The sequence below is a fragment of the Pan troglodytes genome, chromosome 1, assembly GCF_028858775.2.
Source record: "Pan troglodytes isolate AG18354 chromosome 1, NHGRI_mPanTro3-v2.0_pri, whole genome shotgun sequence".
Taxonomy (NCBI): Eukaryota; Metazoa; Chordata; class Mammalia; order Primates; family Hominidae; genus Pan; species Pan troglodytes.
Genome location: NC_072398.2, coordinates 101,237,139 through 101,262,046, shown reverse-complemented (window position 1 = coordinate 101,262,046; position 24,908 = coordinate 101,237,139).

The following is a 24,908-nucleotide window of genomic DNA, read 5'->3' as shown; positions in this document are numbered from 1 at the left end:
AAGGCAGAAATAAAGATGTTCTTTGAAACCAATGAGAACAAAGACCCAACAGACCAGAATCTCTGGGACACATTCAAAGCAGTGTGTAGAGGGAAATTTATAGCACTAAATGCCCACAAGAGAAAGCAGGAAAGATCCAAAATTGACATCCTAACATCACAATTAAAAGAACTAGAAAAGGAACACAAACACATTCAAAAGCTAGCAGAAGGCAAGAAATAACTAAAATCAGATCAGAACTGAAGGAAATAGAGACACAAAAAACCCTTCAAAAAATTAATGAATCCAGGAGCTGGTTTTTTGAAAGGATCAACAAAATTGATAGACTGCTAGCAAGACTAATGAAGAAAAAAAGATAGAAGAATCAAATAGACGCAATAAAAAATGATAAAGGGGATATCACCACTGATCCCACAGAAATACAAACTACCATCAGAGAATACTACAAACACCTCTAGCAAATAAACTAGAAAATCTAGAGGAAAAGGATAAATTCCTCGACGTACACTCTCCCAAGACTAAACCAGGAAGAAATTGAATCTCTGAATAGACCAATAACAGGATCTGAAATTGAGGCAATAATCAATAGCTTACCAACCAAAAAGAGTCCAGGACCAGATGGATTCACAGCCAAATTCTACCAGAGGTACAAGGAGGAACTGGTACCATTCCTTCTGAAACTATTCCAATCAATAGAAAAAGAGGGAATCCTCCCTAACTCATTTTATGAGGCCAGCATCATCCTGATACCAAAGCCGGGCAGAGACTGAACTGAAAAAGAGAATTTTAGACCAGTATCCCTGATGAACATTGATGCAAAAATGCTCAATAAAATACTGGCAAACCAAATCCAGCAGCACATCAAAAAGCTTATCCGCCATGATCAAGTGGGCTTCATCCCTGGGATGCCAGGCTGGTGCAATATACACAGATCAATAAATGTAATCCATCATATAAACAGAGCCAAAGACAAAAACCACATGATTATCTCAATAGATGCAGAAAAGGCCTTTGACAAAATTCAACAACCCTTCATGCTAAAAACTATCAATAAATTAGGTATTGATGGGAAGTATCTCAAAATAATAAGAGCCATCTATGGCAAACCCACAGCCAATATCATACTGAATGGGCAAAAAACTGGAAGCATTCCCTTTGAAACCTGGCACAAGACAGGGATGCCCTCTATCACCACTCCTATTCAACATAGTGTTGGAAGTTCTGGCCAGGGCAACTAGGCAGGAGAAGGAAGTAAAGTGTATTCAATTAGGAAAAGAGGAAGTCAAATTGACCCTGTTTGCAGATGACATGAATTGTATATCTAGAAAATCCCACTGTCTCAGCCCAAAATCTCCTTAAGCTGATCAGCAACTTCAGCAAAGTCTCAGGATAGATAATCAATGTACACAAATCACAAGCATTCTTATACACCAACAATAGACAAACAGAGAGCCAAATCATGAATGAACTCCCATTCACAATTGCTTCAAAGAGAATAAAATACCTAGGAAATCAACTTACAAGGGATGTGAAGGACCTCTTCAAGGAGAACTACAAACCACTGCTCAAGGAAATAAAAGAGGATACAAACAAATGGAAGAACATTCCATGCTCATGGGTAGGAGGAATCAATATTGTGAAAATGGCCATACTGCCCAAGGTAATTTACAGATTCAATGCCATCCCCATCAAGCTACCAATGCCTTTCTTCACAGAATTGGAAAAAACTACTTTAAAGTTCATATGGAACCAAAAAAGAGCCCACATCACCAAGTCAATCCTAAGCCAAAAGAACAAAGCTGGAGGTATCACACTACCTGACTTCAAACTATACTACAGGGCTACAGTAACCAAAACAGCATGGTACTGGTACCAAAACAGAGATATAGATCAATGGAACAGAACAGAGCCCTCAGAAATAACGCCGCATATCTACAACTATCTGATCTTTCACAAAACTGAGAAAAACAAGCAATGGGGAAAGGATTCCCTATTTAATAAATGGTGCTGGGAAAACTAGCTAGCCATGTGAAAAACCTGAAACTAAATCCCTTCCTTAAACCTTATACAAAAATCAATTCAAGATGGATTAAAGACTTAAACGTTAGACCTAAAACCATAAAAACCCTAGAAGAAAACCTAGGCATTACCATTCAGGACATAGACATGGGCAAGGACTTCATGTCTAAAACATCGAAAGCAATGGCAACAAAAGCCAAAATTGACAAATGGGATCTAAGAGCTTCTGCACAGCAAAAGAAACTACCAACAGAGTGAACAGGCTACCTACAAAATGGGAGAAAATTTTTGCAACCTACTCATCTGACAAAGGGCTAATACCCAGAATCTACAATGAACACAAACAAATTTACAAGAAAAAAACAAACAACCCCATCAAAAAATGGGCGAAGGACATGAACAGACACTTCTCAGAAGAAGACATTTATGAAGCCAAAAAAACACATGAAAAAAGGCTCACCATCATTGGCTATCAGAGAAATGCAAATCAAAACCATAATGACATACCATCTCACACCAGTTAGAATGGCAATCATTAAAAAGTCAGGAAACAACAGGTGCTGGAGAGGATGTGGAGAAATAGGAACACATTTACACTTTTGGTGGGACTGCAAACTAGTTCAACCATTGTGGAAGTCAGTGTGGCGATTCCTCAGAGATCTAGAACTAGAAATATCATTTGACCCAGCCATCTCATTACTGAGTATATACCCAAAGGACTATAAATCATTTTGCTATAAAAACACATGCACATGTGCATTTATTGTGGCAGTATTCACAATAGCAAAGACTTGGAACCAACCCAAATGTCCAACAATGATAGACTGGATTAAGAAAATGTGGTACAAATACACCATGGAATTCTATGCAGCCATAAAAAATGATGAGTTCATGTCCTTTGTAGGGACATGGATGAAACTGGAAATCATCATTCTCAGTAAACTATCACAAGAACAAAAAAGCAAACACCGCATATTCTCACTCATAGGTGGGAATTGAACAGTGAGAACACATGGACACTGGAAGGGGAACATCAGACTCTGGGAAATGTTGTGGGGTGGGGGGAGGGGGAAGGGAGAGCATTGGGAGATATAACTAATGCTAGATGACGAGTTAGTGGGTGCAGCGCACCAGCATGGCACATATATACATATGTAACTAACGTGCACATTGACAACATGTACCCTAAAACTTAAAGCATAATAATTCAAAAAAAAAAAGAAAAAAAAAACTAGACAGAAGCATTCTCAGAAACTTCTTTGCCATGTGTGCATTCAACTCACAGAGTTGAAACTCTCTTTTGATAGAGCAGTTTTGAAACACTCTTTTTGTAGAATCTGCAAGTGTTCATTTGGAGTGCTTTCAGGCATATGATGGAAAAGGAAATATCTTCAAATAAAGACTAGACAGAAGCATTCTCAGAGATTTCTTTGGGATGTATAGATTCAATTCACAGAGTTGAACCTTCCTTTGGATAGAGCAGTTTTGAAACAGTCTTTTTGTAGGATCTCCAAGTGGATATTTGGAGCGATTTGAGGCCTATGATAGAAAAGGAAATATATTCACATAAAAAGTTGACAGAAGCATTCTCAGAAACTTCTTTGTGATGTGTGCATTCAACTCACAGAATTGAAACTTTCCTTTTATAGAGCAGTTTTGAAACACTCCTTTTGTAGTATCTCCTTGTGGATATTTGGAGCTCTTTGAGGCCTTCGTTGGAAACCGGATATCTTCAAATAAAAACTAGACAGAAGCATTCACAGAAACTGCTTTCTGATGTGTGCCTTCAACTCACAGAGTTCAACCTTTCTTTTGATAGAGCAGTTTTGAAACACTCTTTTTGTAGAATTGGCAAGTGTTCATTTGGAGCGCTTTGAAGCCTATGGTGGAAAGGGAAATAGCTTCACATAAAAACTAGACAGAAGCATTCTCAGAAACTTCTTTGTAATGTATGCATTCAACTCACAGAGTGGAACCTTTCTTTTGACAGAGCAGATTTGAAACAGTATTTTTATAGAATCTGCAAGTGGATATTTTGATTGACTTGAGGCCTGTGGAGGAAAAGGGAATGTCTTCACATAAAAAGTAGAGAGAAGCATTCTCAGAAACTTCTTTGTGATGTGTGCATTCAACTCACAAACCTGAACTTTTCTTTTGATAGAGCAGTTTTGAAACACTCTTTTTGTAGAAGCTGCAACTGTTCATTTAGTGCGCTTTAAGGCTAAGGTGAAAAAGGAAATATCTTCACATAAAATCTAGACAGAAGCATTCTGAAAAACTTCTTTGTGATGAGTGCCTACAACTCACAGAGTTGAACCTTCCTTCTGGCAGAGCAGTTTTCAAACAGTCTTTTTGTAGAATATGCAAGTGGATATTTGGAGAGATTTGAGGCCTAGGGTGGAAAAGGGAATATCTTCACATAAAAACTAGACAGAAGCATTCTCAGAAACTTCTTAGTGATGTGTGCATTCACCTCACAGAGTTGAACATTTCTTTTGATAGAGCAGTTCTGAAACACTCCTTTTGGAGAATCTGCTAGTGGATATTTGGGCATTTTTGAGGCCTTCGTTGGAAACGGGAATATCTTCACATAAAAGATAGTCAGAAGGATTCTCAGAAACTGCTTTGTGATTTGTGCTTTCAACTTACAGAGTTGAACCTTTCTTTTGATAGAGCAGTTTTGAAACACTCTTTTTGTAGAATATGCAAGTGTTCATTTGGAGGGCTTTGAGGCCTATTGTGGAGAAGGAAATATCTTCACATAAAAACTAGACAGAAGCATTCTCAGAAACTTCTTTGTGATGTGGACATTCAACTCAGAGAGATGAACATTTCCTTTTACAGAGCAGTACTGAATCACTACTTTTGTAGAATCTGCTTGTGGATATTTGGAGCTGTTTGGGGATTTTGTTAGAAATGGGATATCTTCAAATAAAAACTAGACAGAAGCATTCTCGGAAACTGATTTGTGAAGTGTGCACTCAATTCACAGATTTGAACCTTTCCTTTGAAAGAGGAGTTTTGAAACACTCTTTTTGTAGTATCTTCAAGTGTTCATTCATAGCGCTTTGAGGCATATGGTAGAAAAGGAAATAACTTCACATAAAAACTTGACAGAATCATTCTCAGAAACTTCTTTATGATGTGTGCATTCAACTCACAGAGTTGAACCTTCCTTTGATAGAGCAGTTCTGAAACAGTGTTTTTGTAGGATCTAGAAGTGGAAATTTGGAGTGATTTGAGGCCTATGGTGGAAAAGGAAATATCTTCACATAAAGAGTAGACAGAAGCATTCTCAGAAAGTCCTTTGTGATGTGTCTCTTCAACTCACAGAGTTGAATCTGTCTTTTGATAGAGCAGTTTTGAAACACTCCTTTTGCAGAATCTGCTTGTGGATATTTGGAACTCTTTGAGGCCTTCGTTGGAAACGGGATATCTTCACATAAAAACTAGACAGAAGCATTCTTAGAAACTGCTTTGTGATGTGGGCATTCAACTCATAGAGTTGAACACTTCTTTTGAAAGATAAGTTTTGAAACACTCTTTTCCCAGAATCTGTAAGTGTTCATTTGGAGCACTTTGAGGCCTATAGTGGAAAAAATAATCTTCAAATAAAAATTAGACGTAAGCATTCTCAGAAACTTCTTTATGATGTGTGCATTCAGCTCACAGCGTTGAACCTTCCTTTTGATAGAGCAGTTTTGAAACACTCCATTTATACGGTCTGCTGGTGGATATTTGGAGATTTTTGAGGCCTTCATTTTAAACGGGAATATCTTCACATAAATGCCAGTCAGAAGCATTCTCAGAAACTGCTTTGTGTTGTGTGCATTCCACTCACAGTGTTGAACCTTTCATTTGATAGATCAGTTTTGAAACTCTCTTTTTGTAGAACCTGCAAGTGTTCCTTCCATGCGCTTTGAGGCCTATGGTGGAAAAGTAAATATCTTCACATAAAAACTAGATGGAAGCATTCTCAGAAACTTCTTTCTGATATGTGCATTGAACTCACAGAGTTGAACTTTTCTTTTGATAGGGCAGTTTTGAAACACTCCTTTTGTAGAATTTGCTTGTGGATATTTGGAGCTCTTTGAGGCCTTCATTGGAAACGGGATATCTTCAAATAAAAACTAGAAAGAAGCATTCTCAGAAAGTGCTTTGTGATGTGTGCATTCACCTCACAGAGTTGAACCTTTCTTTTGAGAGAGCACTTTTGAAACAGTCTTTTTGTAGAATCTGCAAGTGGATATTTCTAGCGATTTGAGGCCTAAAGTGGAAAAGAAATATCTTCACATAAAAACTAGAGAGAAGCATTCTCAGAAGCTTCTTTGTGATGTGTGCATTCAACTCATGTAGTTGAAACTTTCTTTTGATAGAGCAGTTTTGAAACACTCCTTTTGAATAATCTGCTTGTGAATATTTGGAGCTCTTTGAGACCTTCATTGGAAACGGGATATCTTCAAATAAAAACCAGACAGAAGCAGTCTCAGAAACTGCTTTTTGATGTGTGCATTCAACTCACAGAGTTGAACCTTTGTTTTGATAGAGCAGTTTTGAAACACTCTTTTTTTAGAAGCTGCAGGTGTTCATTTGGAGAGCTTTGTGTCCTATGGTGGAAAAGGAAATATCTTCACATAAAACCTAGACAGAAGCATTCTCAGGAACTTCTTTGTGATGTTTGCATTCAACCCACAGCATTGAACAAACCTTTCCATGGAGCAGTTTGAAACAGTCTTTTTGTAGAATCTGCCATTAGATATTTGGACCGCTTAGAGGCCTTCATTGAAAACGGAAATATCTTCACATAAAAACTGGACAGAAGCATTCTCAGGCACTTCTTGTGATGTGTGTATTCAACTCACAGCGTTGAACTTTTCTTTTGATAGAGCAGTTTTGAAAAAACTCATTTTGTAGAATCTGCAAGTGGACATTTGGAGAGCTTTGAGGCCTGTTGTGGAAAAGGAAATATCTTCACATAAAAACTAGACAGAATCATTCTCAGAAACTTCTTTGTGAAGTGTGCATTCAACTCACAGAGTTGAACCTTGTTTTTCATAGAGCAGTTTTGTAACATTCCTTTCGTAGAATTTGTAAGTGGAAATTTGGATAGCTTTGAGGCCTATGGTGTAAAAGAAAATATCTTCAAATAAAAACTAGACAGAAGCATTTTCCGAAATGTCTTTGTGATGTGTGCATTCAACTCACAGAGTTGAACATTCCTTTTGATACAACAGTTTTGAAGCACTCTTTTTGTAGAATGAGCAAGTGGATATTTTGACTGCTTTAATACCTTCGTTGGAAAAGGGAATATCTTCACATAAAAACTAGACAGAAGCATTCTCAGAAACTACTTTGTGATGTGTGTCTTCAACTAATAGAGTTGAAGGTTTCTTTTGATAGAGCGATTTTGAAACACTCTTTTTGTAGAGTCTGCAAGTGCACATTTGGAGAGCTTTGAGGCCTATGATGGAAAAAAAATATCTTCACGTTAAAACTAGACAGAACCTTTCTCAGAACCTTCTTTGTGATATTTGCATTCAACTCACAGCGTTGAAACTTTCTTTTGATAGAGGAGTTTTGAAACACTCTATTTGTAGAATCTGCAAGTGGACATTTAGTGAGCTTTGAGGCCTATGCTGGAAAAGGAAATATCTTCACATAAAAAATAGAAGAATTCTCAGAAACTTCTTTGTGATATTTGCATTCAACTCACAAAGTTGAACATACCTTTTCATAGTGCGGTCTTGAAACACTCTTACTGTAGTATCTGCAAGTCAATAATTTGACCACGTTGATGCCTTCGTCTGAAGTGGAAATATCTTCACATAAAAACTAGACAGATGCATTCTCAGAAACGTCTTTGTGATGTTTGCATTCAACTCACAGGATTTAGCAAACCTTTTCATAGAGCAGTTTTAAAACACTCTTTTTGTAGAATCTACACGTGTATATTTGGACCGCTTTGAGGCCTTCATTGGAAACGGGAATATCTTCACATAAAAACGTGACAGAAGCATTCTCAGAAACTTCTTTGTGATGTGTGCTTTCAACTCACAGCGTTGAAACTTTCTTTTGATAGAGCAGTTTTGAAACCCTCTTTTTGTAGAATCTGCAAGTGTACATTTGGAGAGTTTGAAGCCTATAGTGGAAAAGGAAATATCTTCACATAAAATATAGACAGAAGCATTTTCAAAAACATCTTTGTGATATTTGCATTCAACTCACAGAGTTGAACATTTCTTTTCATAGAGCAGTTTGGAAACACTCTTTTTGTAGAATCTGCAAGTGGATATTTTGTCCCCTTGAGGCCTTCGTTGGAAACGGGAATATCTTCAAATAAAAACTAGACAGGAGCATTCTCGGAAACTTCTTTGTGATGTGTGCATTGAACTCACAGAGTTGAACTTTTCTTTTGATAAAGCACTTTGGAAACACTCTTTTTGTGGAATCTGCAAGTGGACATTCAGAGAGCTTTGAGGCCTATTGTTGAAAAGGAAATATTTTGAAATAGAAACTAGACAGAAGCATTCTCAGAAACTTCTTTGTGATGTTTGCATTCAACTCAAAGAGTTGCAACTTCCTTTTCATGGAGCCGTTTTGAAAAATTCTTTTCGTAGAATCTGCAAGGGAATATTTGGACTCCTTTGAGGCCTTCATTGGAAACGCGAATATCTTCACATAAAAACTAGACAGAAAGATTCTCAGAAACTTCTTTGTGATATTTGCATTCAATTCACAGAGTTGAACAGATCTTTACATAGAGCAGTTTTGAAACACTCTTTTTGTAGAATCTGCAAGTGGACATTTGGAGAGTTTTGAGGCCTATGATGGAAAAAAAAATCTTCACATCAAAACTAGACAGAAGCATTCTCAGAAACTTCTTTGTGATGTTTGCACTCAACTAACAGAACTGAACCTTCCTTTTCATTGAGCAGTTTTGAAACACGCTTTTCGTAGAATCTGCAATTGGATATTTCTACCGCTTTGAGGCCTTCATTGGAAACGGGAATAACCTCACATAAAAACTAGACAGAAGCATTCTCAGAAACGCCTTTGTGATCTGTGCATTCAACTCACAGAGTTGAACCTTCTTTTTCATAGAGCAGTTTTTAAACACTCTTTTTGTAGAATCTCCAAGTGGACATTTGGAGCGCTTTGAGGGCAGTGGTGCAAAAGAATATATCTTCACATAAAAAGTAGATGGAAGCATTCTCAGAAATTTCTTTGTGATGTTTGCATTCAAATGCCAGAGTTGAACATACCTTATCATAGAGCAGTTTTGAAACACTCTTTTTGTACCATCTGCAAGTGGACATTTTGAGAGCTTTGAGGCCTATGGTAGAAAAGGAAATATCTTCACATGAAAAATAGACAGAAGCATTATCAGAAACTTCTTTGTGATCTTTGCATTCAACTCACAGAGTTAAACCTTCCTTTTCATAGAGCTCTTTTGAAACACTCTTTTCGTAGAATCTGCAAGTGGATATTTGGACCACTTTGAGGCCTTCTTTGGAAACGGGAATATTTCCACATAAAAACTAGACAGAAGCATTCTCAGAAAAGTCTTTGTGATGTCTGCATTCAACTCACAGAGGTGAACCTTCCTTTTCATAGAGCACTTTTGAAACACTCTTTTTGTGGAATCTACAAGTGGACTTTTGCAGCGCTTTGAGGACTACGGTGGAAAAGGAAAGATCTTCACATAAAAACTAGACAGAAGCATTCTCACAGACTTCTTTGTGATGTTTGCATTCAACTAACAGAGTTGAGCATACCTTTTCGTGGAGAAGTTTTGAAACATGCTTTTTTGCAGAATCTGTAGGTGGATATTTGGACTGCTTTGAGGACTTCATTGGAAACGGGAATATCTTCACATAAAAACCAGACAGAAGCATTCTCAGAAATGTCTTTGTGATGTGTGCATTCAACTCACAGAGTTGAACCTTTCTTTTGGTAGAGCAGTTTTGAAACACTTTTTTTGAAGTATTTGTAAGTGGACATTTGGAGCGCTTTGAGGGCAATGGTGGAAAAGTGAATATCTTCACATAAAGACTAGACAGAAGCATTCTCAGAAACTTCTTTGTGATGTTTGCATTAAAGTCAGAGGGTTGAACCTTCCTTAACATAGAGCAGTTTTGAAACACTCTTTTTGTAGGATCTTCATGTGGACATTTGGAGCGCTTTGAGGGCTATGGTTGAAAAGGAAATATCTTCACATAAAAACTAGACAGAAGCATTCTCAGAAACTTCTTTGTGAGGTTTGCATTAAAGTCAGAGGGTTGAACCTTCCTTACCATAGAGCCGCTTTGAAACACTCTTTTTTTAGAATCTGCAAGAGGATATTTGGACCACTTTGAGGCTTTCATTTGAAACGGGATTATCGTCACATTAAAAACTAGACAGAAGCATTCTCAGAAACTTCTTTGAGATGTGTGAATTCAACTCAAAGAGTTGAAATTTTCTTTTGATAGAGTAGTTTTGAAACACTCTTTTTTGTAGAATCTGAAAGTGGGCATTGGAGATCTTTGAGGTCCATAGTGAAAAGCACGTATCTTCACATAAGACAGAAGCATTCTCAGAAAGATCTTTGTGATGTTTGCATTCAACTCACAGAGTTGAACATTCCTTTTCACAGAGCAGTATTAAAACACTCTTTTTGCAGTATTTGCAAGTGGATATTTGGACTGCATTGATGCCTTCTTTGGAAACGGGGATATCTTCACATAAAAACTAGAAAGAAGCATTCTCAGAAACATCTTTGTGATGTTTACTTTCAACTCACGGAGCTGAAGCTTCCTTTTGATAGAGAAGTTTTGAAACACTCTTTTTGTAGAATCTGCAAGTGGACGTTTCAAAAGCTTTGCGGCCTATGTTGGAAAAGGAAATATCTTCACATACATACTAGACAGAAGCATTCTGAGAAACTTATTTGCGATATTTGCATTCAACTCACAGAACTGAACCTTCCTTGTCCTAGAGCAGTTTTGAAACACTCTTTTCGTGGAATCTGAAAGAGGATATTTAGGCCGAATTGAGACCTTCGTTGGAAAGGGAAATATCTTCTCACAAAAATTAGAAAGAAGCATTCTCAGAAACTTCTTTGCGATGTTCGCATTCAACTCACAGAGTTGAAGCTTCCTTTTCTTTTTTTTTTTTTATTATACTTTAAGTTCTAGAGTACATGTGCACATTGTGCAGGTTAGTTACATATGTATACATGTGCCATGCTGGTGTGCTGCACCCACTAACTTGTCGTCTAGCATTAGGTATATCTCCCAATGCTATCCCTCCCCCCTCACCCACCCCACAACAGTCTCCAGAGTGTGATATGCCCCTTCCTCTGTCCATGTGATCTCATTGTTCAATTCCCACCTATGAGTGAGAATATGCGGTGTTTGGTTTTTTGTTCTTGTGATAGTTGACGGAGAATGATGATTTCCAATTTCATCCATGTCCCTACAAAGGACATGAACTCATCATTTTTTATGGCTGCATAGTGTTCCATGGTGTATATGTGCCACATTTTCTTAATCCAGGCCATCATTGTTGGACATTTGGGTTGGTTCCAATCTTTGCTATTGTGAATAATGCCACAATAAATCTGAATTCAAACAATACTACAAGGCTACAGTAACCAAAACAGCATGGTACTGGAACCAATACAGAGATATAGATCAATGGAACAGAACAGAGCCCTCAGAAATAACGCCACATATCTACAACTATCTGATCTTTGACAAACCTGAGAAAAACAAGCAATGGGGAAAGGATTCCTTATTTAATAAATGGTGGTGGGAAAACTGGCTAGCCATATGTAGAAAGCTGAAACTGGATCCCTTCCTTACACCTTATACAAAAATCAATTCAAGATGGATTAAAGACTTAAACGTTAGACCTAAAACCATAAAAACCCTAGAAGAAAACCTAGGCATTACCATTCAGGACATAGGCATGCGCAAGGACTTGATGTTGAAAACACCAAAAGCAAAGGCAACAAAAGCCAAAATTGACAAATGGGATCTAATTAAACTAAAGAGCTTCTGCACAGCAAAAGAAACTATCATCAGAGTGAACAGGCAACCTACAAAATGGGAGAAAATTTTTGCAACCTACTCATCTGACAAAGGGCTAATATCCAGAATCTACAATGAACTCAAACAAATTTACAAGAAAAAAACGAACCTTCCTTTTCATAGGGCAGTTTTGAAATACTCTTTTTGTAGAATCTGCAATTGGATATTTGGACCACTTTGAGACCTTCTGTGGAAATGGGAATATCTTCACATAAAAACTGGGCAGAAGCATTCTCAGAAAGTTGTTTGTGATGTGTGCATTCAACTCACAGAGTTGAACCTTTCTCTTGATAGAGCAGTTTAAAAACACTCTTTTTGGAGAATCTGACAGTGGACATTTGGAGAGCTTGGAGGTCTAAGGTGGAAAAGGAACTATCTTCACATAAAAACTAGACAGAAGCATTCTCAGAAACTTCTCTATGATGTTTGTATTCAACTCACAGAGCTGAACCTTCCTTTTCATAGGGCAGTTTTGAAACACTTTTTTTTGTAGATTCTGCAAGTAGATATTTGAACCGATTTGAGGCTTTCTTTGGAAAAGGTAATATTTTCACCTAAAAACGAGACAGAAGCATTCTCAGAAACGTCTTTGTGATGCATGCATTCAACTCACATAGTTGAACCTTTCTTTTGATAGAGCAGTTTTGAAACACTATTTTTGAAGAATCTGCAAGGGGATATATGGAATGCTTTGAGGGCAATGGTGGAAAAGGAAATACCTTCACATAAAAGCTAGACAGAAACATTCTCAAACACTTCTTTGTGATGTTTGCATTCAAGTCCCAGAGTTGAACATACCTTATCAAGGGCAGTTTTGAACACTCTTTTGTAGAATCTGCAAGTGGATATTTGGACAGCTTTGAGGTCTTCGTTGGAAACGGGAATACCTTCACATAAAAACTAGACAGAAGCATTCTCAGAAACTTCTTTTGGATGTGTGCATTCAACTCACACAGTTGAACCTTCGTTCTGATAAAGCAGTTTTGAAACACTCTTTTTGTAGAATCTGCACAGGACATTTGAAGAGCTTTGAGAGCTATGGTGGAAAAGGAAATATCTTCACATAAAAACTAGACAGAATCATTCTCAGAAACTTCTTTGTGATTTTTGCATTCAACTCACAGAGTTGAACATTCCTTTTCATAGAGCAGTTTTGAAACACTATTTTTGTAGAATCTGCAAGTGGGTATTTGGACCACTTTGAGGCCTTCGTTGGAAACCGGAATATCTTCATATAAAAACTGGACAGAAGCATTCTCAGAAAGTTCTTTGTTCTGTGTGCATTCAACTCACAGATTTGAACTTTGTTTTGATAGGGCAGTTTTGAAACCCTCTTTTTATAGAATCTGTAAGTGTCTATTTGGAGAGCTTTGAGGCCTATGGTGGAAAAGGAAATATCTTCACATAAAAACTAGACAGAAGCATTCTCAGAAACTTCTTTGTGATGTGTGCATTCAACTCACAGAGTTAAACCTTCCTTTTGTTAGAGCAGTTTTGAAACACTTTTCGTAGAATCTGCAAGTAGATATTTGGACAGCTTTGAGGCCTTCGTTGGAAACGGGAATATCTTTACATAAAAACTAGACAGAAGCATTCTCAGAAACTTCTTTGGGATGTGTGCATTCAACTCACAGAGTTGAACCTTCCTTTTGATAGAGCAGTTTTGAAACACTCTTTTTGTAGAATCTGCAAGGGACATTTGGAGAGTTTGAGAGCTATGGTGGAAAAGGAAATATCCTCACATAAAAACTAGACAGAAGCATTCTCAGAAACTTCTTTGTGATGTTCGCATTCAATTCACAGAGTTGAAGATTCCTTTTCATAGAGCAGTTTTGAAACAGTCTTTTTGTAGAATCTGCATGTGGATATTTGGACCACTTTGAGGCGTTGGTTGGAAACTGGAATATCTTCACATGAAAAGTGGAGAGAAGCATTCACACAAAGTTATTTGTGATGAGTGCATTCAAGTCACAGAGTTGAACATTTCTTTTGATGGGGCAGTTTTGAAATACTCTTTTTGTAGAATCTGCAAGTGGCCATTTGGAGAGATTTGAGGCCTATGGTGGAAAAGGAAATATCTCCACATTAAAACTAGACAGAAGCATTCTCAGAAACTTCTTTGTGATGTGTGCATTCAACTCACAGAGTTGAACCTTCCTTTTGTTAGAGCAGTTTTGAAACACTCTTTTTGTAAAATCTGCAAGTGAATAGTTGGACCACTTTGTGGTCTGCGTTGGAAAAGGGAATATCTTAAAATAAAAACGACACAGAAGCATTCTCAGAAACGTCTTTCTGATGTGTGCATTCAATTCACAGCGTTGAACCTTCCTTTTGATAAAGCAGTTTTGAAATACTGTTTTTGTAGAATCTGCAAGTGTAAATTTGGAGTGCTTTGAGGCCTATTGTGGAAAAGGAAATATCTCCACATAAAAACTAGACAGAAGCATTCTCAGAAACTTCTTTGTCATGTTTGCATTCAACTCAGGGAGTTGAACCTTCCTTTTCATACAGCAGTATTGAAACACTCTTTTCGTAGAATCTGCCAGTGGATATTTTGACAGCTTTGAGGCTTTAGTTGGAAACGGGAATATCTTCAAATAAAAACTAGGCAGAAGCATTCTCAGAAACTTCTTTGAAATGTGTGCATTCAACTCACCGAGTTGAACCTTCCTTTTGATAGAGCAGTTTTGAAACACACTTTTTGTAGAATTTGCAAGTGGACATTTTGATAGCTTTGTCGCCTATGGTGGAAAAGGAAATATCTTCACATAAAAGCTAGACAGAAGCATTTTCACAAAGGTATTTATGATGTGTGCATTCAAGTCACAGAGTTGAACATTCCTTTTGATAGAGCAGTTTTGAAACCCTCTTTTTGTAGAATCAGCAAGTAGATATTTGGACTGCTTTGATGCCTTCGTTGGAAACGGGAATATCTTCACATAAAAACTAGACAGAAGCATTCTCAGAAAGTTCTTTGTGATGTGCACATTCAACTCATAGAGTTGAACCTTTCTTTTGAAAGTGCAGCTTTGAAACCCTCTTTTTGTAGAATCTGCAAGTGGACATTTGGAGAGCTTTGAGGCCTATGATGAAAAAAAATTATCTTCACATAAAAACTAGACGGAAGCATTATCAGAAACTATTTTGTGATGTTTGCATTCAACTCACAGAGTTGAATATACCTTTTCATTGTGCGGTATTGAAACTCTCTTATTGTAGAATCTCCAAGTGGATAATTTGACCACTTTGAGGCCTTCGTCTGAAACGGGAATATCTTCATGTTAAAACTAGACAGAAGCATTCTCAGAAACTTCCTTGTGATGTTTGCATTCAACTCACGGGATTGAACAAACCTTTTCATAGAGCAGTTTTGAAATACTCTTTTTGTAGAATCTGCAAGTGGATATTTGGAACGCTTTGAGGCCTTCGTTGGAAACGGGAATATCTTCACATGAAAACTACACAGAAGCATTCTCAGAAACTTCTTTGTGATGTGTGCATTCAACTCACAGATTTGAAATTTTCTTTTGATAGACCAGTTTTGAAACACTCTTTTTGTAGAATCTGCAAGTGGACATTTGGAGAGCTTTGAGGCCTATTGTGGAAAAGGAAACGTCTTCAAAGAAAAATTAGGCAGAAGCATTCTCAGAAACTTCTTTGTGTTGTTTGCATTCAACTCACAGAGTTGAACCTTCCTTTTCACAGAGCCATTTTGAAACATTCTTTTCGTACAATCTGCAAGTGAATATTTGGATCGCTTTTAGGCCTTCGTTGGAAACGGGAATATCTTCACATAAAAACTAGATGGAAACATTCTCAGAAAGTTCTCTGTGATGTGTGCTTTGAATTCACAGTGTTGAACCTTTCTTTTGATAGAGCAGTTTTGAAACACCCCGTCCGTAGTATCTGCCAGTGGTCATTTGGAGAGCTTGGAGGTCTAAGGTGGAAAAGGAACTATCTTCACATAAAAACTAGACAGAAGCATTCTCAGAAACTTCTCTGTGATGTTTGTATTCATCTCACAGAGCTGAACCTTCCTTTTCCTTGAGCAGTTTTGAAACACTTTTTTTGTAGATTCTGCAAGTAGATATTTGGATTGATTTGAGGCTTTCTTTGGAAAAGGTAATATCTTCACCTAAAAACTAGACAGAAGCATTCTCAGAAACGTCTTTGTGATGTGTGCATTCAACTCACAGAATTGAACCTTTATTTTGGTACAGAAGATTTGAAACACTCTTTTTTTTTTTGTATTGCTTGTATGAAATTAGCAGTGTCTTTTTATTAAAGAGATTGCATTTTTTCACAGATATATAGGTAAGTCCTGTTCGGTGCTCATGAATTATTAAACTCTAAGGATAAATCTTTACTATTTAATTTAAGTCTAGTTAAATTCCTTATAGTTTCTACATCCTGCTGGATCTAGTAGCTAATAACCTATCTAAACACTTGGATAGTGAAAGAGCAAAAAAGACCTTTTACTTGAAACATATATTTTAAATATAGGATTTCATTTTAAAGAGTAAAATTAATTCTTCTGGTTGTGCTCCCATCTCAAATAATGGAAACATGAAGCTCATGCTACCTGTTGTGCCTTGAAGAATAAAGTTTTTTGTCTCTGACTGAGGAGCCTCTGCTAGAGTCTTCTGGCAGCATCTATAGAACTATTGCAGGGTAACTATTAACTTTCAAGTAAAGTAGAAGTTCAGAACCGTCACAGTTCTTAACAATGTGAACGAAGAAGAGAAAGAAAAAAAAAAAAGAGCAACATCTTGGACTAGCCAACATGTACAGGTCAGGAGAAATGGAAGATCCAGAAAAGGAGAAGAAGAAGAAATAGACATTGAAACACTCTTTTTGAAGAATCTGCAAGTGGACATTTGGAGCACTTTGAGGGCTATGGTGGAAAAGGAAATATCTTCACATAAAATCTAGACAGAAACATTCTCAAAAACTTCTTTGTGATGTTTGCATTCAAGTCTCAGAGTTGAACATTCCTTATCATAGAGCAGTTTTGAAACAATCTTTTTGTAGAATCTGCAAGTTGATATTTGGACAGCTTTGAGGCCTTCGTTGGAAACGGGAATATCTTCACATAAAAACTAAACAGAAGAATTATCACAAACTTCTTTGGGATGTGAGCATTGAACTAACAGATTTGAACCTTCGTTTTGACAAAGCAGTTTTGAAACACTCTTTTTGTAGAATCTGCACAGGACATTTGAAGAGCTTTGAGAGCTCTGGTGGAAAAGGAAATATCTTCACATAAAAGCTAGACAGAATCATTCTCAGAAACTTCTTTGTGATTTTTGCATTCACCTCACAGAGTTGAAAATTCCTTTTCATAGAGCAGTCTTGAAACACTATTTTTGAAGAATCTGCAAGTGGATATTTGGACCACTTTGAGGCCTTCGTTGGAAACCGGAATATCCTCACATAAAAACTGGACTGAAGCATTCTCAGAAACTTCTTTTGGATGTGTGCATTCAACTCACAGATTTGAACTTTGTTTTGATAGGGCAGTTTTGAAACCCTCTTTTTGTAGAATCTGTAAGTGTCTGTTTGGAGAGCTTTGAGGCCTATGGTGGAAAAGGAAATATCTCCACATTAAAACTAGACAGAAGCGTTCTCAGAAAATTCTTTGTGATGTTTGCTTTCAATTCATAGAGTTTAACCTTTCTTTTGAAAGAGCAGTTTTGAAACCCTCTTTTTGTAGAACCTGCAAGTGGACATTTGGGGAGCTTTGAGGCCTATGACAGAAAAAAAATATATCTTCACATAAAAACTAGACAAGCATTCTCAGAAACTTCTTTGTGATATTTGCATTCAACTCACAGAGTTGAATATACCTTTTCATTGCGTGGTTTTGATACTCTCTTATTGTAGAATCTGCAAGTGGATAATTTAACCACTTCAAGGCCTTCGTCTGAAACGGGAATATCTTCACATAAAAACTAGACAGAAGCATTCTCAGAAACTTCTTTGTGATGTTTGCATTCAACTCACGGGATTGAACAAACCTTTTCATAGAGCAGTTTTGAAATACTCTTTTTGTAGAATCTGCAAGTGGATATTTGGAACGCTTTGAGGCCTTCGTTGGAAATGGGAATATCTTCACATGAAAACTACACAGAAGCATTCTCAGAAACTTCTTTGTGATGTGTGCATTCAACTCACAGATTTGAAATTTTCTTTTGATAGACCAGTTTTGAAACACTCTTTTTGTAGAATCTGGAAGAGGACATTTGAAGAGCTTTGAGGCCTATTGTGGAAAAGGAAACGTCTTCAAATAAAAATTAGGCAGAAGCATTCTCAGAAACTTCTTTGTGATGTTTGCATTCAACTCACAGAGTTGAATCTTCCTTTTCACAGAGCCATTTTGAAACATTCTTTTCGTACAATCTGCAAGTGAATATTTGGATCGCTTTTAGGCCTTCGTTGGAAACGGGAATATCTTCACATAAAAACTAGACGGAAACATTCTCAGAAAGTTCTCTGTGATGTGTGCTTTGAATTCACGGTGTTGAACCTTTCTTTTGATAGAGCAGTTTTGAAACACCCCGTCCGTAGAATCTGCCAGTGGACATTTGGAGAGCTTGGAGGTCTAAGGTGGAAAAGGAACTATCTTCACATAAAAACTAGACAGAAGCATTCTCAGAAACTTCTCTGTGATGCTTGTATTCATCTCACAGAGCTGAACCTTCCTTTTCCTTGAGCAGTTTTGAAACACTTTTTTTGTAGATTCTGCAAGTAGATATTTCGATCGATTTGAGGCTTTCTTTGGAAAAGGTAATATCTTCACCTAAAAACTAGATAGAAGCATTCTCAGAAACGTCTTTGTGATGCGTGCATTCAACTCACAGAATTGAACCTTTCTTTTGATAGAGCAGTTTTGAAACACTCTTTTTGAAGAATCTGCAAGTGGACATTTGGAGCACTTTGAGGGCTATGGTGGAAAAGGAAATATCTTCACATAAAAACTACACAGAGACATTCTCAAAAACTTCTTTGTGATGTTTGCATTCAGGTCTGAAAGTTGAACATTCCTTATCATAGAGCAGTTTTGAAACATTCTTTTTGTAGAATCTGCAAGTGGATATTTGGACCGCTTTGAGGCCTTCGTTGGAAACGGGAATATCTTCACGTAAAAAGTAGACAGAAGAATTATTACAGACTTCTTTGGGATGTGTGCATTCAGCTAACAGACTTGAACCTTCGTTTTGATAAAGCAATTTTGAAACACTCTTTTTGTAGAATCTGCAAGAGACATTTGAAGAGCTTTGAGAGCTATGGTGGAAAAGGAAATATCTTCACATAAAAACTAAACAGAATCATTCTCAGAAACTTCTTTGTGAATTTTGTATTCAGCTCACAGAGTTGAACATTCCTTTTCACAGAGCAGTTTTGAAACACTATTTTTGAAGAATCTGTAAGTGGATATTTGGGCCACTTTGAGGCCTTCGTTGGAAACCGGAATATCTTCACCTAAAAACTGGACAGAAGCATTCTCAGAAAGTTCTTTGTGATGTGTGCATTCAACTCACGGAGTTGAAATTTGTTTGGATAGGGCAGATTTGAAACCCTCTTTTTGTAGAATCTGCAAGTGGCTATTTGGGGAGCTTTGAGGCCTATGGTGGAAAAGGAAATATCTCCATATTGAAACTAGACAGAAGCATTCTCAGAAACTTCTTTGGGATGTGTGCATTCAACTCACAGAGTTGAACCTTCCTTTTGTTAGAGCAGTTTTGAAACACTCTTTTCGTAGAATCTGCAAGTCGATATTTGGAGAGCTTTGAGGCCTTCATTGGAAACAGGAATATCTTCATATAAAAACTAGACAGAAGGATTCTCAGAAACTTTTTTGGGATGTGTGCATTCAACTCACAGAGTTGAACCTTCTTTTTGATAGAGCAGTTTTGAAACACTCTTTTTATAGAATCTGCAAGGGACATTTGAAGAGTTTGAGAGCTATGGTGGAAAAGGAAATATCTGCACAGAAAAACTAGACAGAAGCATTCTCAGAAACTTCTTTGTGATTTTTGCATTCAACTCACAGAGTTGGACATTCCTTTTCATACAGCAGTTCTGAATCACTCTTTTTGTAGAATCTGCATGTGGATATTTGGACCACTTTGAGGCATTGCTTAGAAACCGGAATATCTTCACATAAAAACTGGACAGAAGCATTCTCAGAAAGTTCTTTGTGATGAGTGAGTTCAACTCACAGTGTTGAACATTTCTTTTGATAGGGCAGTTTTGAAACACTCTTTTTGTGTGATCTGCAAGTGCCCATTTGGAGAGCTTTGAGGCCTATGGTGGAAAAGGAAATATCTCCACATTAAAACTAGACAGAAGGAATCTCAGAAACTTATTTGTGACGTGTGGATTCAACTCACAGAGTTGAACATTCCTTTTGTTAGAGCAGTTTTGAAACATTCTTTCTGTAAAATCTGCAAGTGGATATTTGGACAGCTTTGTGGTCTGCTTTGGAAATGGGAATATCTTAAAATAAAAACTAGATGGAAGCATTCTCAGAAATGTCTTTCTGATGTGTGCATTCAACTCACAGCGTTGAACCTTCCTTTTGATAAAGCAGTTTTGAGACACACTTTTTATAGAATCTGCAAGTGGAAATTTGGAGTGCTTTGAGGGCTATTGTGGAAAAGGAAATATCTTTACATAAATACTAGACAGAAGAATTCTCAGAAACTTCTTCAGGATATTTGCATTCAACTCAGAGAATTGAACCTTGCTTTTCATAGAGCAGTTTTGAAACACTCTTTTCGTAGAATCTGCAAGTGGATATTTGGACAGCTTTGAGGCCTTCATTGGAAACGGGAATATCTTCACATAAAAACTAGACAGAAGCATTCTCAGAACCTTCTTTGAAATCTGTGCATTCAACTCACAGAATTGAACCTTCGTTTTGATAGAGCAGTTTTGAAACACTCTTTTTGTAGAATCTGCAAGGCACATTTGGAGAGCTTAGAGAGCTCTGGTGGAAAAGGACATATCTTCACATAAAAACTAGATAGAAAAAGTCTCAGAAACTTCTTTGTGATTTTTGCATTCAACTCACAGAGTTGAACATTCCTTTTCATAGAGCAGTTTTGAAACACCGTTTTTGTAGAATCTGCAAGTGGATATTTGGACCACTCTGAGGCCTTTGTTGGAAACTGGAATATCCTCATATAAAAACTGGACGGAATATTCTCAGAAAGTTCTTTGTGATGTGTGCATTCAAATCACAGTGTTGAACTTCATTGTGAAAGAACAGTTTTGAAACACTCTTTTTGTGGAATCTGCAATTTGCCATTTGTAGAGCTTTGAGGTCTATGGTGCAAAAGGAAGTATCTCCACGTTAAAACTAGACAGAAGCATTCTCAGAAACTTCTTCGTGATGTGTGCATTCAACTCACAGTGTTGAACCTTCCTTTTGTTAGAGAAGTTTTGAAACACTGTTTTCTTAGAATCTGCAAGTGGATATTTGGAGAACTTTGAGGCCTTCGTTGGAAACGGAAATATCTTCACATGAAAACTAGACAGAGGCATTCTCTGAAACTTCTTTGGGATGTGTGCATTCATCTCATAGAGTTGAATCTTCCTTTTGATAGAGCAGTTTTGAAACACTCTTTTTGTAGAATCTGCAAGTGGATATTTGGAACATTTTGAGGCATTCGTTGTTAACTGGAATATCTTCACATTAAAACTGGACAGAAGCTTTCTTAGAAAGTTCTTTGTGATGTGTGAATTCATCTCACAGAGTTGAACTTTGTTTTGATAGGGCAGTTTTGAAACACCGTATTTGTAAAATCTGCAAGTGGCCATTTGGCGAGCTTTCAGGCCTATGGTGGAAAAGGAAATGTTTCCACATAAAAACTAGACAGAAGCATTCTCAGAACGTTCTTTGTGATGTGTGGATTCAACTCACAGAGTTGAACCTTCCTTTTATGAGAGCAGTTTTGAAACACTCTTTTCGTAGGATCTGCAAGTGGATATTTGGACTGCTTTGTGGTCTGCATTGGAAACGGGAATATCTTCACATATAATTGGACAGAATGATTCTCAGAAAGTTATTTGTGATGTGTACATTCAACTCACAGAGTTTAAAGTTTCTTTTCATATAGCAGTATTGAAACACTCTTTTTGTAGAATCTGCAAGTGGACAATTCGAGGGCTTTGAGGGCCTTGGTGGAAAAGGAAATATCTTCACACAAAAACTAGACAGAAGCATTCTCAGAAACTTCTTTGAGATGTTTGCATTCAACTCAGAGAATTGAACCTTCCTTTCCATACCGCAGTTTTGAAACACTCTTTTCGTAGTATCTGTAAGTCGATATTTGGACCGTTTGAGGCATTCGTTGGAAACGGGATTATCCTCACATAAAACTTGACAGAAGCATTCTCAGAAACGTCTTTGTGATGTCTGCATTCAACTCACAGACTAGAACCTTCCTTTTCATAGAGCAGTTATGAAATGCTCTTTTTGTAGAATCTGCAAGTGGACATTTGGAGAGCTTTGAAGGCTATCTGGGAAAAGTAAATATCTTCACATGAAAACTAGACAGAAGCATTCTCAGAAACTTCTTTGTCATGTTTGCATTCAACTCACAGAGTTGAATCTTCTTTTTCATAGAGCAGTTTTGAAACACTGTTTTTGTAGAATCTTCAAGTAGATATTTGCACCGATTTGAGGCTTTCTTTGGAAACGAGGATATCTTCACATAAAAACTGGACTGAAGTATTCTCAGAAACGTCTTTGTGATGTGTGCATTCAACTCACAGAGTTGAACTTTCTTTGATAGAGCAGTTTTGAAACATAGACTCTGCAAGTGAATATTGGGACTGCTTTGAGGCCTTTGTTGGAAATGGGGATATCTTCACATAAAAACTAGACAGAAGCATTCTCAGAAACGTCTTTCTGATGTGTGCATTCTACTCACAGATTTGAACTTACTTTTTCATAGGACAGTTTTGAAATACTCTTTTTCTAGAATCTGCAAGTGGATATTTGGACTGCTTTGAGGTCTTCGTTGGAAACGGGAATAACTTCATATAAAAACTAGACAGAAGCATTCTAAGAAAATTCTTTGTGATGTGTGCATTCGACTCACAGAGTTGAACCTTCCTTTTGATACAGCAGTTTCAAAACTGTCTTTTTGTGGAATTTGCAAGCGGACATTTGGGTAGATTTGAGGCCTATGGTGGAAAAGGAAATATCTTCACATAAAAACTAGACAGAAGCATTTTCAGAAACGTCTTTGTGATGTGTGCATTCAACTCACAGAGTTGAATATTCCTTTTGATAGAGCAGTTTTAAAACACTCTTTTTGTAGATTCAGCAAGGGGATATTTGGACTGCTTTGATGCCTTCATTTGGAAACTGGAATATCTTCACATAAAAACTAGACGGAAACATTCTCAGTAACTTCTTTGTGATTTGTGTATTCAAGGCAAAGAGTTGAACCTTTCTTTTGATAGAGCAGTTTGGAACACTCTTTTTATAGAATCTGCAAGTGGACATTGGGAGAGCTTTGAGGCTTATAATGGAAAAAAAAATCTTCACATAAAAACTAGGCAGAAGCATTCTCAGAAAGTTATTTGGGATGTGTGCATTCAACTCACAGAGGTGAAACTTCCTTTTTATGGAGCAGTTTTGAAACACTCTTTTTGTAGAATCTGCAAGGGACATTTGGAGAGCTTTGGGAGCTCTGGTGGAAAAGGAAATATCTTCACATAAAAACTAGACAGAAGCATTCTCAGACACTTCTTTTTTAAAATTTATTTATTATTATTATACTTTAAATTTTAGGGTACATGTGCACAATGTGCAGGTTAGTTATATATGTATATATGAGCCATGCTGGTGTGCTTCACCCACTAACTCGTCATCTAGCATTAGATATATCTACCAATGCTATCCCTCCCCTCTCCCCCCACCCCACAACAGTCTCCAGAGTTTGATGTTCCCCTTCCTGTGACCATGTGTTCTCATTGTTCAATTCCCACCTATGAGTGAGAATATGCGGTGTTTGGTTTTTTTGTTCTTGCGGTAGTTTACTGAGAATGATGATTTCCAATTTCATGCGTGTCCCTAAGAAGGACATGAACTCATCATTTTTATGGCTGCATAGTATTCCATGGTGTATATGTGCCACATTTTCTTAATCCAGTCTATCGTTGTTGGACATTTGGGTTGGGTCCAAGTCTTTGCTATTGTGAATAATGCCCCAATAAACATACGTGTGCATGTGTCTTTATAGCAGCATGATTTATAGTCCTTTGGGTATATACCCAGTAATGGCATGGCTGGGTCAAATGGAATTTCTAGTTCTAGATCCCTGAGGAATCGCCACACTGACTTCCACAATGTTTGAACTAGTTTACAGTCCCACCAACAGTGTAAAAGTGTTCCTAATTCTCCACATCCTCTACAGCACCTGTTGTTTCATGACTTGATTTTTGCATTCAACTCACAGAACTGAACATTCATTTTCATAGAGCAGTTTTGAAGCACTGTTTTTGTAGAATCTGCAAGTGGGTATTTGGACCACTTTCAGGCCTTCATTTGAAACCAGAATATCTTCACATAAAAACTAGACAGAAGTATTCTCAGAAACTGCTTTGTGATGTGTGCATTCAACTCACAGAGTAGAACGTTTCTTTTGATAGAGCAGTTTTGAAACACTCTTTTTGTAGAATCGGCAAGAGTTCATTTGGAGCGCTTTGAGGCCTATGGTGGAAAAGGAAATATCTTCACATAAAAACTAGACAGAAGCATTCTCAGAAACGTCTTTGTGTGTGTGCATTCAGTTCACA